The following is an 11,625-nucleotide window of genomic DNA, read 5'->3' as shown; positions in this document are numbered from 1 at the left end:
ACTGCCCCTAAAGGAATGGGTGTGGCCTGGTTTGGCCCCTTGGATGTAGTTTGCCAACAGCTAGTTGTGTTGCATTCTGGGAAATTGTTTGTAGGCACCACAAGAGTCGACGATACAGGGACCCACTGCATCCTTCTAGCTACTCAGCCTCCAACTTCGCTGTGCATAGGGAGAAGCGGAAGTACGTAAACGCTAATTGACAATGTTCAGATCTCTGTGCCTCTTAAATTAACAAACTTGCCTAAAGTGACCCCACCACTGGCTGATTGGAACATTTACCCTGGTTTTGGGGCTTCAAAGCCCAGGGCCATTTAAAATTCTCCAAACTAATGAATGCCTCACATTTGGGGCCTCTTGGCAGTGGCCTGTTTTATTTGTTTGTTGGTTGTACATTATTGCCAGCAGTGTTACTCTGCCTTCTTGGTGAAGTAGTGCTTCAGGTGTCGTATGTGGGCAGAGAAGGAGATATTTGGACTCATGTGATATGGTGCCCAGTCTCAGCCCAGTCTCTAACCTTGGGAACTACTTGGCCTCCCATCTTTAGCTCCCTTACCTTTAATCAGGGATGAAGGCACATGCTCCTGGCATGCCGCAGAGCATCGCAAGACTGCCGTAAGAGCACGGAGGAAATGCTCTGCAAAAAGGACAATTCTAATTCTTCTAGCAAATTCCTCAGGATGTGCTACGCCCTCAGTTGTCTCATCTTTAACATAGAGATGGCATGCTCCTCCTGGAGCCGTGGTGAGGACTAAAAGAGAAAGCTATATGAGGGCCACAGCATGGTCTCTGGCATATTCTAAGTATTCAGTAAATGTTAGCCAAGGTTATTTTCTGTGCTCTGCCCTTTCTGTTGTTTTAGAAGTGTTCTCTGCCTCGCCCTATTTTAGCACAGTCATAAAGGTTCTGAGGCACAGGCCAAGCTATGCCCAGTCTGAAGCCAAGACTAGTTTATGGCCAGTAGCCATGGTCACAAGTGACAAGCTGCTGAGCCTACTCCAAATGAAACAACCACAGGCCATCAGAGCGTTCACTGAGTCCACTGGATTAGCAAAGCAGGACAACGCCTTCTGTACCACCATCTATGCCATCTAGTTAGGAGGCAGAATCTCAGGACTAATTGCTTCATTTCTTCATTTGGCCTTGAAAAAACATTTCGTTATTTGTTGTTGCCTGCTATGTGGAAGGGACCAAGAATATCCTCTAAAACAGAATCTGTTTTGTTTGGTGCTATGGACACCCTAGGGAGGAAAAAATTTTTTTGAAAGAGGAGCTGTCATTTCCAACTTATCTTTATTACTCACCTCAATGCTCGAGGATCTCTCCACTCATTCATGAAGCGTAATAAGGAGGACACGAAAGCTGGAGCTGGGGGATGTCTGGCTATTTTATATAAGATGGCTGAGGAAGGCAGCACAGGTATTCAAGCCAAGACCTGAGGGACACGAGCAAGCAAGCCACACAGACGTGTGCAAGAAAGGGGATTGCAGCAAACGTGAAGAGGAAGCTGCAGCGTGGTTTGTAAATCGTGAAAGATCAAGGAAGCTGTGAGGACACAATGAGAAGATGGCCATCTGCAAGCCAGGAAGAGAGCCCTCCCTGAGGAACTGAATGGGCCAGCACCTTGGGCTTGGACTTCCAGTCTCCTGAACTGTGAGAAAGTCAACTTCTGTGTTTTACGCACCCAGTCTGGTATTCTGTCATGGCCGCCTGAGCAGACTAGCACAGTGGGTCATGATATCAATTTAGCAGTTCACGATCAGCGTTTAAAAAAGGAAGAATAGACTTTAAAATGTCAGAATGCGTTGCATATCATAGGGGTAACATTTCATGAAGTTTTTTGTTTGCATGTGTGTCCTGGATCGTGTTGTAAAATGTATTTCTTCTGAGGGTCCTGGTCTAAGGGTTAAAAACTACCTGCTTTAAACACCAAACAAAGGTGACTTTTGGCAACTAAGCTGATGCACAGTGCTAACGCCTAAAAGCTTCAGCCCAGCATCCTACAGCAGCGGGCAGGCGTGCACGGGGCTTGTGTGAGACCTGTGTTCAGCCGCCACACCATGGGCCAGAAAAGCAAAAGCTTTAGATTGTTCCGGACCTCCAGTCCCCTCTCTGCCTGGCGATGGGAAATAGGACTGACTCCTTTGACCTGAGCTAGTTACCCATCTGCACTAGAATTCTGGACAATTTGAGGAGGAGAGAGAAGTCTCAAGAGGCTTCTTGCTCAGTGAGGCCATGACAAAAACGATATAATAATATCTACACCCCCAACTAGTTCTAAAAGTTATGTTAGTTTAAAAGGTTTTCTTAAAGATCTTGGAAAGGAGAAACCAGCATCCTCAAAACTGTGTCAGAGACACATTGTTTCTCAGTAAAATTCCTTCCAAAGTGGAGGGGGCCAGGGGGCAGTGAGGAAGTGTACACTTAAGAAACCCAGAAAGCTTACAGGCAGAAATAGATGAATGACTCAGGGACTCGACCTCAGGGGGGGTTTCTGTGATACGACATGTATGTGACACCTGCTGTTCTTAATAACCTTCAGTTCTCTGAACTCTGCACTGGGACAAAGAGTAAATATGCCCACAAGCTTTTGTACTGGCAAGCCCAAAGAAGGAAGCTCTTGTTTCAGCGGAGCCAAATTCCCCCTTTTCCAACATGCCTCAGATAATAGTGCCAGTCCTGGTTGCGACAGCTTAGGTTTTTGTCCCAAAATAGCTATTAAGAAGACTGATATTAAATGGAATAATTGGGGAAAACGTTGCCTCAATTAGCTTTTCAGAAACTGTAGAGGGAAAGAGAGCAGAGGCAGCTTTGTTTGCGTAGATTCAAATTCCCCTCATGTTTAAGTATCGTCTGCCATAGGTTCCCTAAAGAGATGCATAAATCTTGTGAGACGAGACACTGCATGAAAAATCTCTCTTCCAGATAATGGTTATGGTGGTTCTAAAACATGACTTCAAATTCTTTGGGACTCCTCCCATCAAAAGGTAAGTTCTACGTCCCCTTCACAGGCATCTGAGCTAGTCTTGATGACTTGATTGTAATCAGTAGAATGCAGCAGAAGTGACACTGTTTCCAAAGCTGGGTCAGAGAACACAAAGGCCATGCAGAAGGCCCATGCAGCTTCTGCTGCTTCTCTTGGGGTGCTTGTCCTGGGGAAGCCAGTTACCACATCAGAAATACAACTACACTGGGGCTAGCCCCGTGGCCAAGTGGTTAAGTTTGTGCGCTCCGCTGCAGGCGGCCCAGTGTTTCGTTGGTTCGAATCCTGGGCGTGGACATGGCACTGCTCACCAAACCACGCTGAGGCAGCGTCCCACATACCACAACTAGAAGGACCCACAATGAAGAATATACAACTATGTACTGGGGGGCTTTGGGGAGAAAAAGGAAAAAATAAAATCTTTACTAAAAAAAAAAAAAAGAAAGAAATACAACTAGACTGAGACCACCATGTTGGGAAGGCCATGCGCAGGTCCTCCGATCAGCAGCCTAGGTAAGCTCCCAGCTGACAGCCAGTACACACTGTGAGCCACGTGAGCCACTGTGGACATCTGAGCCAGTCAAGCCATCAGTTGACTCTAGCCCCACTGATATTTGACTTCAACTATATGAGAGACATCAAGAGAGCCCTTCCCAAATTTCCGATCCACAAAATTATGAGTAAAAATTAAGTGGCTGTTTTAAGCTGCTACATTTTGTGGTAATTTGTTACAAAATTATTGAGACCAAACAAAGTTATTATGGTTAATGAGTTAACAGTAACAGGATCAACCATCTGTACTACAAACAGCCTTGCCGGACACACAGCTCTGTGAAAGCAAACCCACATCCATTGTGGTCCCTCTTGTATCCTCAGGATCAGGCCCAGAGCAGGTGCCCAGAGAGTCAGTAAGCAAACAGTGCCCCATAAGAAATTTGGAAAATATTTTATTGCTCTTGTACTTTCAAATATATTGGCTTTGATTATTTAAAAGAATCACAGAAATAAATATTTTTACTAATATTCCCTGACTGGCTTCAGGTGGTAATGTTTTCTGGTTAAAGCTAAAAACAAACACAACAAATTAGGGCTTTTTCTAACTACAGAGACCTGAGAACATAAACATATATGTAAGAGTATACTGTGGCTGATTTCTTAAAAAAAAACAGGAACTATGCTTGCTCCGCAAATCCACCAGTTAGAGTCATGTTTACACTCTGCTTTCAGCTATAGTCATTTGTTTATTTGGACAGCAGATCCCCTTTGGTCTAGATTTAAGGACCACAGTCACTGTGTGACTCCTCACGTCTCACACTGGGATACACACACAACTCAAGTTTGCCTCAAAACTTAGAAAGTGGCCTAAGACTATTTGCAAAATGAAACACATTGTCAAATAGCACAATTAGAAGGGCAGAAGCCACTTAAAGAGAGCAAAGGGTGATGTACCTAGATGCAGGAGATGGACTAATTGCCACTACTGGGCAAGGACTTGGTCCTGAGGATATTGGCAGTTAAAATAAAAGGGAAAGCATGTTGGATTTATGACTTGACGCCAGTTTCGTCTCTTGAGGCAAATTCTTCCCAAGAATCAAACTCTTCTATTGTCTAGATATTTGCAGAGTGGACGATGTCTTTGGCCACAGCTTTGGACAAGACATAGAAATGTATAGTTCAGGTGAGTCATTCTTGCTCAGTCACTTAGAATGGCTGAGAGTATAGCCAATGATCCAGACACCCAGGGAAGTAGGAGCAGGGAGGATATCGTAACTGGTGCTGCTGTGATCCTGCCCTGATGTCTGAATGTTGACTTCCTAGTGGGGTGCTTGTGAAGATATTTCCAAGGACGTAGTTCCCTGGAAGGAAGAAGTTCTGCGCTCCAGTGGGACCTCATCAGATACCCCTCCATCTCTCCATCTCCGGCTCTCCAGGATATTCTTCACAGCCTCCTCCTGCTGTTGTCCCTCTGTCTCTCTACATCTTGGGATAATGGAAAGATGGCTTCAGATCAGGCCTCCATTGTGCAACTGGCCCATCCAGAAACTCAAGAAACTTCCCTGTGCCCAAAGTGGAGGTGGGCCTGCTCTACACCCTGTGTCATCTCTCACCAGTTACTTTAGCCTGCTCAAAATGTCCAATGAGCAGAACAGCAAAAGCACAGAGCAGTCAGGCACAGAAAGTGAGTCCCTCTTTCTCCCAGGTAACCAGTCTTGCGAGCCCTTCTCACCTGGCTAGGAGGAAGGAAGAACATCCCCTTCCCATGTCCTACAGGAAGGAGTACCTTTCCACCTGGAAATTCAATCCCAAAGTCTCCAATTCCACTAACTCCTTTTATATCAGCTGACAGTAGGCAAATGATCATGAGATGATTGGAGGAGCAAAACTGGTGCTCTTCCCTCTGAGATGTCTCTGGTAGCTCTTTAGTTTCTGTGTAGTATTTACTTCTTACTGTCTATCATTCAAAAACAATGGAAAAAGTTCTGTGTAACATTCTGCTAATTGCATATGCCTCAGTTACTCTCTGTACTGGTCTAGTTATCTGCCTCTTTTTCCAGACTGTGACCTCTTGAAGGCAGGCATTGTGTCTTACCATCTAACATCTAGCATATCAATAAGTATTTCCGTGAACAGACACAATTTAAGACAGGGATTTCATTTACCTTGAAATCTTTACTGCCAGCTTTCATTTTATCAGAGTTTTTGTGATACAGGTTCTAAGAAGAACTAATTACATAGGTATTTCTGAACTTGTTGAAAAGCTGAATCGGGAGAAGTGTGTCCTTACAAAAATCAAAGGCTGGCTGGGTGGCAATGATAGAATCAGAGAGGGTAGCCTCATCTGGCCTCTTCCAAAATAGGGTGCCAGGTGGCTGGAAGAAAAGAGGGTCTGCCTCCCTGAGCCTGTAGGAAAGAGATCATTTCCTAATGGGTAGGTCTCCTTTGGTCACTGTGAAACGGGCTCAGTCAACCTCAGAGTGAGCAGAGATGAATCTACTTGCCTGTGGGACTTGGGTGTAAGTGGTCCTGCAGCGAGTACATATGTCATCCACATGGCTTGGAACAGCCAGAAGTAGATTAGGAAAGTACAAAGCAGCTGGGGTCCTTGTACAGGCAGGCTCAAAAAGGGCTCAGGCGCTCAGCCTTCATGAAAGTGCCAACTGGTACGTATTTCTAGAGAAGAATTTGACAACTGTTACCAAGAACGTAAAAACATACACTTTAGATCCAGCAATACCACTTCTAGGAATCGTTTCCAAAAAAGATCATCAGGAGTGGAACCCACATGTGCTCAAAGGATGCTTATCTAAGTGTATTAATTAAATTACTATATTAATTAGTACAAGGGGATATTATGTAGTTGGAAGTCACACTGTAGCTAATAAAACATGGGAATGTTCATGATACATTAAGTGAAAAAAGCCAGCACAAAATGGCACTGTGGTGTGATCTGCTTGTAGGGATAGGCAGAAGAAGATAGCAAAAATATTACCAGTGGTTGTCTCTACAGACCAGAGAGATTATGGGTGGTTTTACGTTATTTCTCATACTTTTCTGTTTTCCCTATTTTTTTCAGTAAATATATGCTATGCTTGCAATCAAAAGAAAACAATAAGTATTGTTTTAAAGAAGTAGAAATAAAATCCAGATAAGAATCTAATTTATCATTTATGGCTGAAGACAGTGAGACAGAGGAGATCTGGCGCAGAAGGGGTTTGTAGGAGGAGAGAAGGATTACCAAGCAGGATTACTTTGTTTTCATCATAAGAACGTTCTTTGCATTGTAATCTGGAGATAAGTGGAGTATCATTCCAATTGTGTAGGTGTGTGTGCATGCAGGATAATTATGAAAAAAAAAAGAAAGAGAAGATGATGAATTTACCAAGATTTAATATGGTAACGCTATCAAGAAGTGAGGTTCCAGGTTGACTTTGTGGTTACCTTAAGCTATGTAGATCAGACAATATTGATCCATGAATCACAGGAGTTAAGAGCTTGGGCTCTTAACTGAGTTCAAATTGTAGCACTCTTAATCACCAGCCATGTGACTTTGGCAAATCATTTAATCTTTCTCAATTTGTCACATCAGTAAAATGGGGATGATAATAATAATAATTATAACAATAACAACAACATCTACCACATTATTTGGAACATTGAATGAATTAAGACACGTAAAGCATTGAGAACACAGTCTACATATAATCAACTCCCAATAAAGGTTACCTATGATGATGATTGTTAGTAAAATCAGTTCCTGTAACATACTGCAGTGGAAAATCCCACCCTGGGAATCAGAAAACCTGAGCTTGAGGACAGATCCCACCACTTTGTAGGACTGTGACCTGGACCAACTCCTTATCTTTTCAGAAGCCCCTTCTTAAAGACAGGGATAGCAACATCTGTCTCACCTTCTTCATAACACCATTGTGGGGGCCAAACAAGGTACAATTGTTGAAAATCCTGATCAACAGAAATGGGCTAGAGAGCTCCCACCCTTCTCTTCACGGGGAGGTAGGTTTTCAAGACTCCCTGTGTAGAGGATTATAGCCTAGTGTGGTTAGGATGAATTGAGGCTCTGGGATAATAACCAGGTGTCTGTTATAAGAGCTTTTAAACTCTGCCACCTGGACGGCGGAATTATCTAAAGCAGTTACAGTAGTTCATCTGTAAGAATCTATTGTGGAAATATGACACCTAGCACTTTCTCTTTTGTTTACAGAACCAGAAAACATCTAGATGCTCAACACAAAGGCTGCGTTAAACAAATTTCTGTCCATGTGTACAATGGGATGTTTTGTTAGGAATAAAAATAACATTTTAGATGTCAACTTAATGGAAGGGAAATTGCTCGTTACATATTAAGTCAACAAAGCATGCCCATAAAGACACTTCTTCATAAATTACACGGTGGAGAATACAAAGAAGAAAAGATGTGGTTAAGTTTTAAACAGGAAGATGCCCCTACTGAAGTCTTGTTGTTATGGAAAGGGATTTGGGGGTGGGCTATAAACCAAGACCGCTTACCTACCAAGCTCAAGGCTATTAGGAAAATCAAGTTAGTGTAAGAAATACTTCATAATGAAACCCAGAACAGGTAGAAGGCAAATGCTCTTTTAGCAAATAGGGCCAGAGCAATTTGTTTCCTAGAAAAAAGTCCTAATTATATTACTAGAAGGATTACGAATACTACAGAGAGACCAGATGGGGATTTCAGAAGGAAATCAGCCTTGTAATGTGAGGGATGTTTTATTTCAGATATTCTGGGAGAGAACAAACAGGAGTCCAGAGTAGAAGTCCCTCACTGCCTTTCCCATCACAGCATGACTTCAGGGCTCACCTAACCCCATACTCATCTTCAGAGCCAGCACAGTGGAGAAAGGTCAGGAAGTGAGCAAGGTCTGTTAGAACATCAAGAGTGTGCCCACTGCACTGAGACTGTGCCACTTGTATACACAAGAAGGAGGTCAATAGTGGCCTAGATCACTATGATGACGGAATTTTTGCCTGTCCCTCTGAATACAGAAATGGTTAAACCTTACTTAGAGACAAGAGAGTGACTTTCCTTTGACTGGGAGAAAAGGGTGGGTGAGACAGACTTTGGTAATCTACCCATTGTGGACATATGGGCAGTAAGGGACTGTCTCCAGTTAGAAAGAAGGCCTTTCTCCACTGAGAGGTATCCATCCACCTTTTCCCTTTCCAGAGGGTAGCTAGAGATTTATCCTATGGGACAGAAGAGGAAAAGGCTAAAATAAGTTGGTGAAATTGATTCCAGAGGGATTGTTAAGTGGATTCGAGGTTTTAATATGCCCAAATGCATCTCACATTGAACTAAAGTTTATTGATTACTGTGGAAGACTGAGCATGCTAATGGCCCAATTAATTTCCCTCTCTATATCCATGCTCCTTGCCATATGACTTTTCAATTCTTTCTACTAAAGAGACAGTGTCACTTCCCCCGGTCCTTCAATCTGGGCTGGGCTGGGCTGTGTGACTTGCTTCAGTTAACAGAATGCAGTGGAAGTGATGATGTGCTGCTTCTGAGCCTTGACTTCAGAGAATTTATGTATTTCCATGGCTCTCTTATGCCTCTGTTATCACCATGACAACATTTTCAGGCTAACCTGCCAGAGGATGAGACATAAATGGAACAGAGGTGAATCACTCAGTCATTCCAGCCAAGGCCCGCCTAGATCAGCTGACAGCCAGCCTAACCCTAGATACATAAATGAGTCTAGTCAAGATCAGCAGAGCTGCCCAGCTGAACCTCAGATGTGTGAGCAATCAATTTATTGTTGTATGCCACTGTGGTTGTGTGGTTATCTGTTACACTGTTGTGTATTGCTGCAACCACAGATAATTGACATAATTACCTACCTTCTCAGTGCTCAACTCATCACTCTCTAAATCTCCCAGTCACCCATGAAGGAAGTATCATTATTTCTACTCCACAGATGAGGAAACCGAGACACAGCGAGGTTAACTGATTTGCCCAAAGTCACAAATATAGTAAGACAGGGAGTTTTCATATTCCTAGTCCCAGGGCTCTCTCTAATGCACTACAGGTGAATCGGGAAAAGGCAGACTATTTATATCATATTTTTAAAATAAATATGAATGCAGACTGCCTGGGTTAAAATTCTGGCCCTCTCATTTACCAGTTTTAGAACATTTTGCAGGTTTCTTAGGCTTTCTGAGTCACAGTATTCATTTCTGTAAAATGAGGATAATGTCATCTGTCTCAAAGGTAATTCATTCCCCAAATATTTATTGAGTGATGACAATGCCCCGAGTACTGTTTTTAAGTGCTGGGGATCCATTACTGATGAAAAGTGCAAAGGTCTGGAGGCAGTAATATATTTTGCATGTTTGAGGAACAGCCTAAACTTCAGAAAAAGGGAAGGACTTGGTTTTAGACAAAACTTCTTGACCAGAAACTTGAAAGAAGAAGGATTTCTCTTGTTAAGATGCTAAACTCTATTTGGTGTTAGGATTAGGAGAGAGATGTTTGAGAGGGATCTGGGATCTCAGAGCAATGGGAAACAGCACCCTACTCCCTCAGAACTTCTTTGCTAGGGGATTCATTTGTTGGGAGATGTGGAAAAATTCCCATGTCCTGAGAATAGCAGGACAAAATCATTAAAACTAAAGGGCACCTCTTCTGCTATAGTGGACATCTCACGGGGACCTATGTTGACAGATGAATCAATGACAAGATTCCTGCCCTGCCCCCCAACATATCAGAAATTCATTCTAGAACCCTGGCATAAGTTCTGGGAATGGAATACCTTAGAGGACCGCCCCCCCCCCCAAATTAAATGATCCTGCTGTAATAGAGGGATAGAACTTCAAAATGCAAATCATTTCGAGTTACAGGAAATAAAATTGTTATTTTTTGCACACTCAATTTTGAAGTGTTACATTCACATACTTTATTTAAAACCCAAGTGGTAGCTGTTATTATAATTGGTTTTTGTAAAATAAGGTAAAATGTAACATCCCACACTTTCTGTAGAACAGACAGCTAGCTCTCCACCAAAATTTGTGCTCCTTATTCTGTGATATGGTGCTTAACTGGACAGCAGCTGTCCCACAAGAGACTACATTTCCCAGAATCTCTTGCATTTAAGCAGGGTCATATGATTAGTTCCCACCAGTGAGTGGAAGTGATGTGTGTCCTTTCCTTTCCAGACCAAAATATCTTCTCTGTTTTCTCTTTCTTTGTTTGCCATCTAAATTGCAGAGAACTCTGAGGCTCTGGGGAGGCAGAAACACAAAATGGAAGGAAACTGAACTACTGGATGTCGTCTGGAAGGCCCACCCTCTGACCAGGAACACCAGCATTAGACACTCATGTGAGCAAGAAATAAATGTCTCTTATGTCGAAACATGATATTTGAGGGATTATTTGTTACAGCAGTTTATGTTAGCCCAATTAATACAACATTGCCCCCACAAATCACAAAATGACCCAAGCAAGAAGCAATGTCTAGGTTTGAAGAAACTACTTCCTGAAAGAATGAATTCACCTTGGGGCAACACATAGGGTTGATGCTGGATTAATCAGAGGTTGCTAAAGTAGAATTCAACCTAAAATAGTACCACACAAAGGTGTGTGTGAGGAGTCTACGCAAAGAATCGTGTGAAGAGAATCTTTAGGTTTAACACAAATTCCCCAAGTTTTATACAGAGGAAAAGTCAACTAGTCAGATGGGGGTCCATACTGTCGCCACATGTCACAGGCTGTTCCTGCCCCAAACCCTTCTTCATGCTGGAAGACCTCCTGTTTATTGCAGTCATCATTGCTGTTGGAAAGTGGTAGTAAGCTTGCTTTTTTCAAACAGGTGTGAATTGCATGGATTCTATGTCCTAATATGCATCTATTGTCACTTGATATTTTCACATAAAGAGAGTTGCCTCATGGCATGGCTTCTGAAGCTCACACGAACTTATCCTTCACAAGCCCACAAAAACTGCAAACCATGTAATTCAGAAATTTGATTTGGTTGTTCCTGTTAAACCTCATGAGCGCAATGATTTCCTCGGCTCAGTGTTTTCCCTGTCATAAACTTACCCTCAACAAGAACCACTGACATTTTCAGAGCTGTATCCCAATGGATACTGAGGCCCAGAGAACTTTAGCC

The 11,625-nt window shown here is 42.8% G+C and overlaps 1 long non-coding RNA gene across 2 annotated transcripts; it reads left to right on the top strand.

Moving 5' to 3' along the window:
- Positions 1-1,414: 1,414 nt before the first annotated feature.
- Positions 1,415-10,873, top strand: LOC123277235 (uncharacterized). 2 transcript variants are annotated; one of them, XR_006514043.2, is made up of 4 exons: positions 1,415-1,650; positions 2,923-2,984; positions 4,799-5,054; positions 10,725-10,873. It is a non-coding gene; the product is annotated as an uncharacterized lncRNA (long non-coding RNA). The 2 variants fall into 2 exon arrangements; XR_011494564.1 differs by having other exon boundaries at positions 4,799-5,159.
- The last annotated feature ends 752 nt before the right edge of the window (positions 10,874-11,625 follow it).

Source organism: Equus asinus, chromosome 15, assembly GCF_041296235.1.
Source record: "Equus asinus isolate D_3611 breed Donkey chromosome 15, EquAss-T2T_v2, whole genome shotgun sequence".
Taxonomy (NCBI): Eukaryota; Metazoa; Chordata; class Mammalia; order Perissodactyla; family Equidae; genus Equus; species Equus asinus.
Note: the sequence above shows the minus strand (reverse complement) of the source record. Positions and strands in the feature narration are given on the sequence as shown.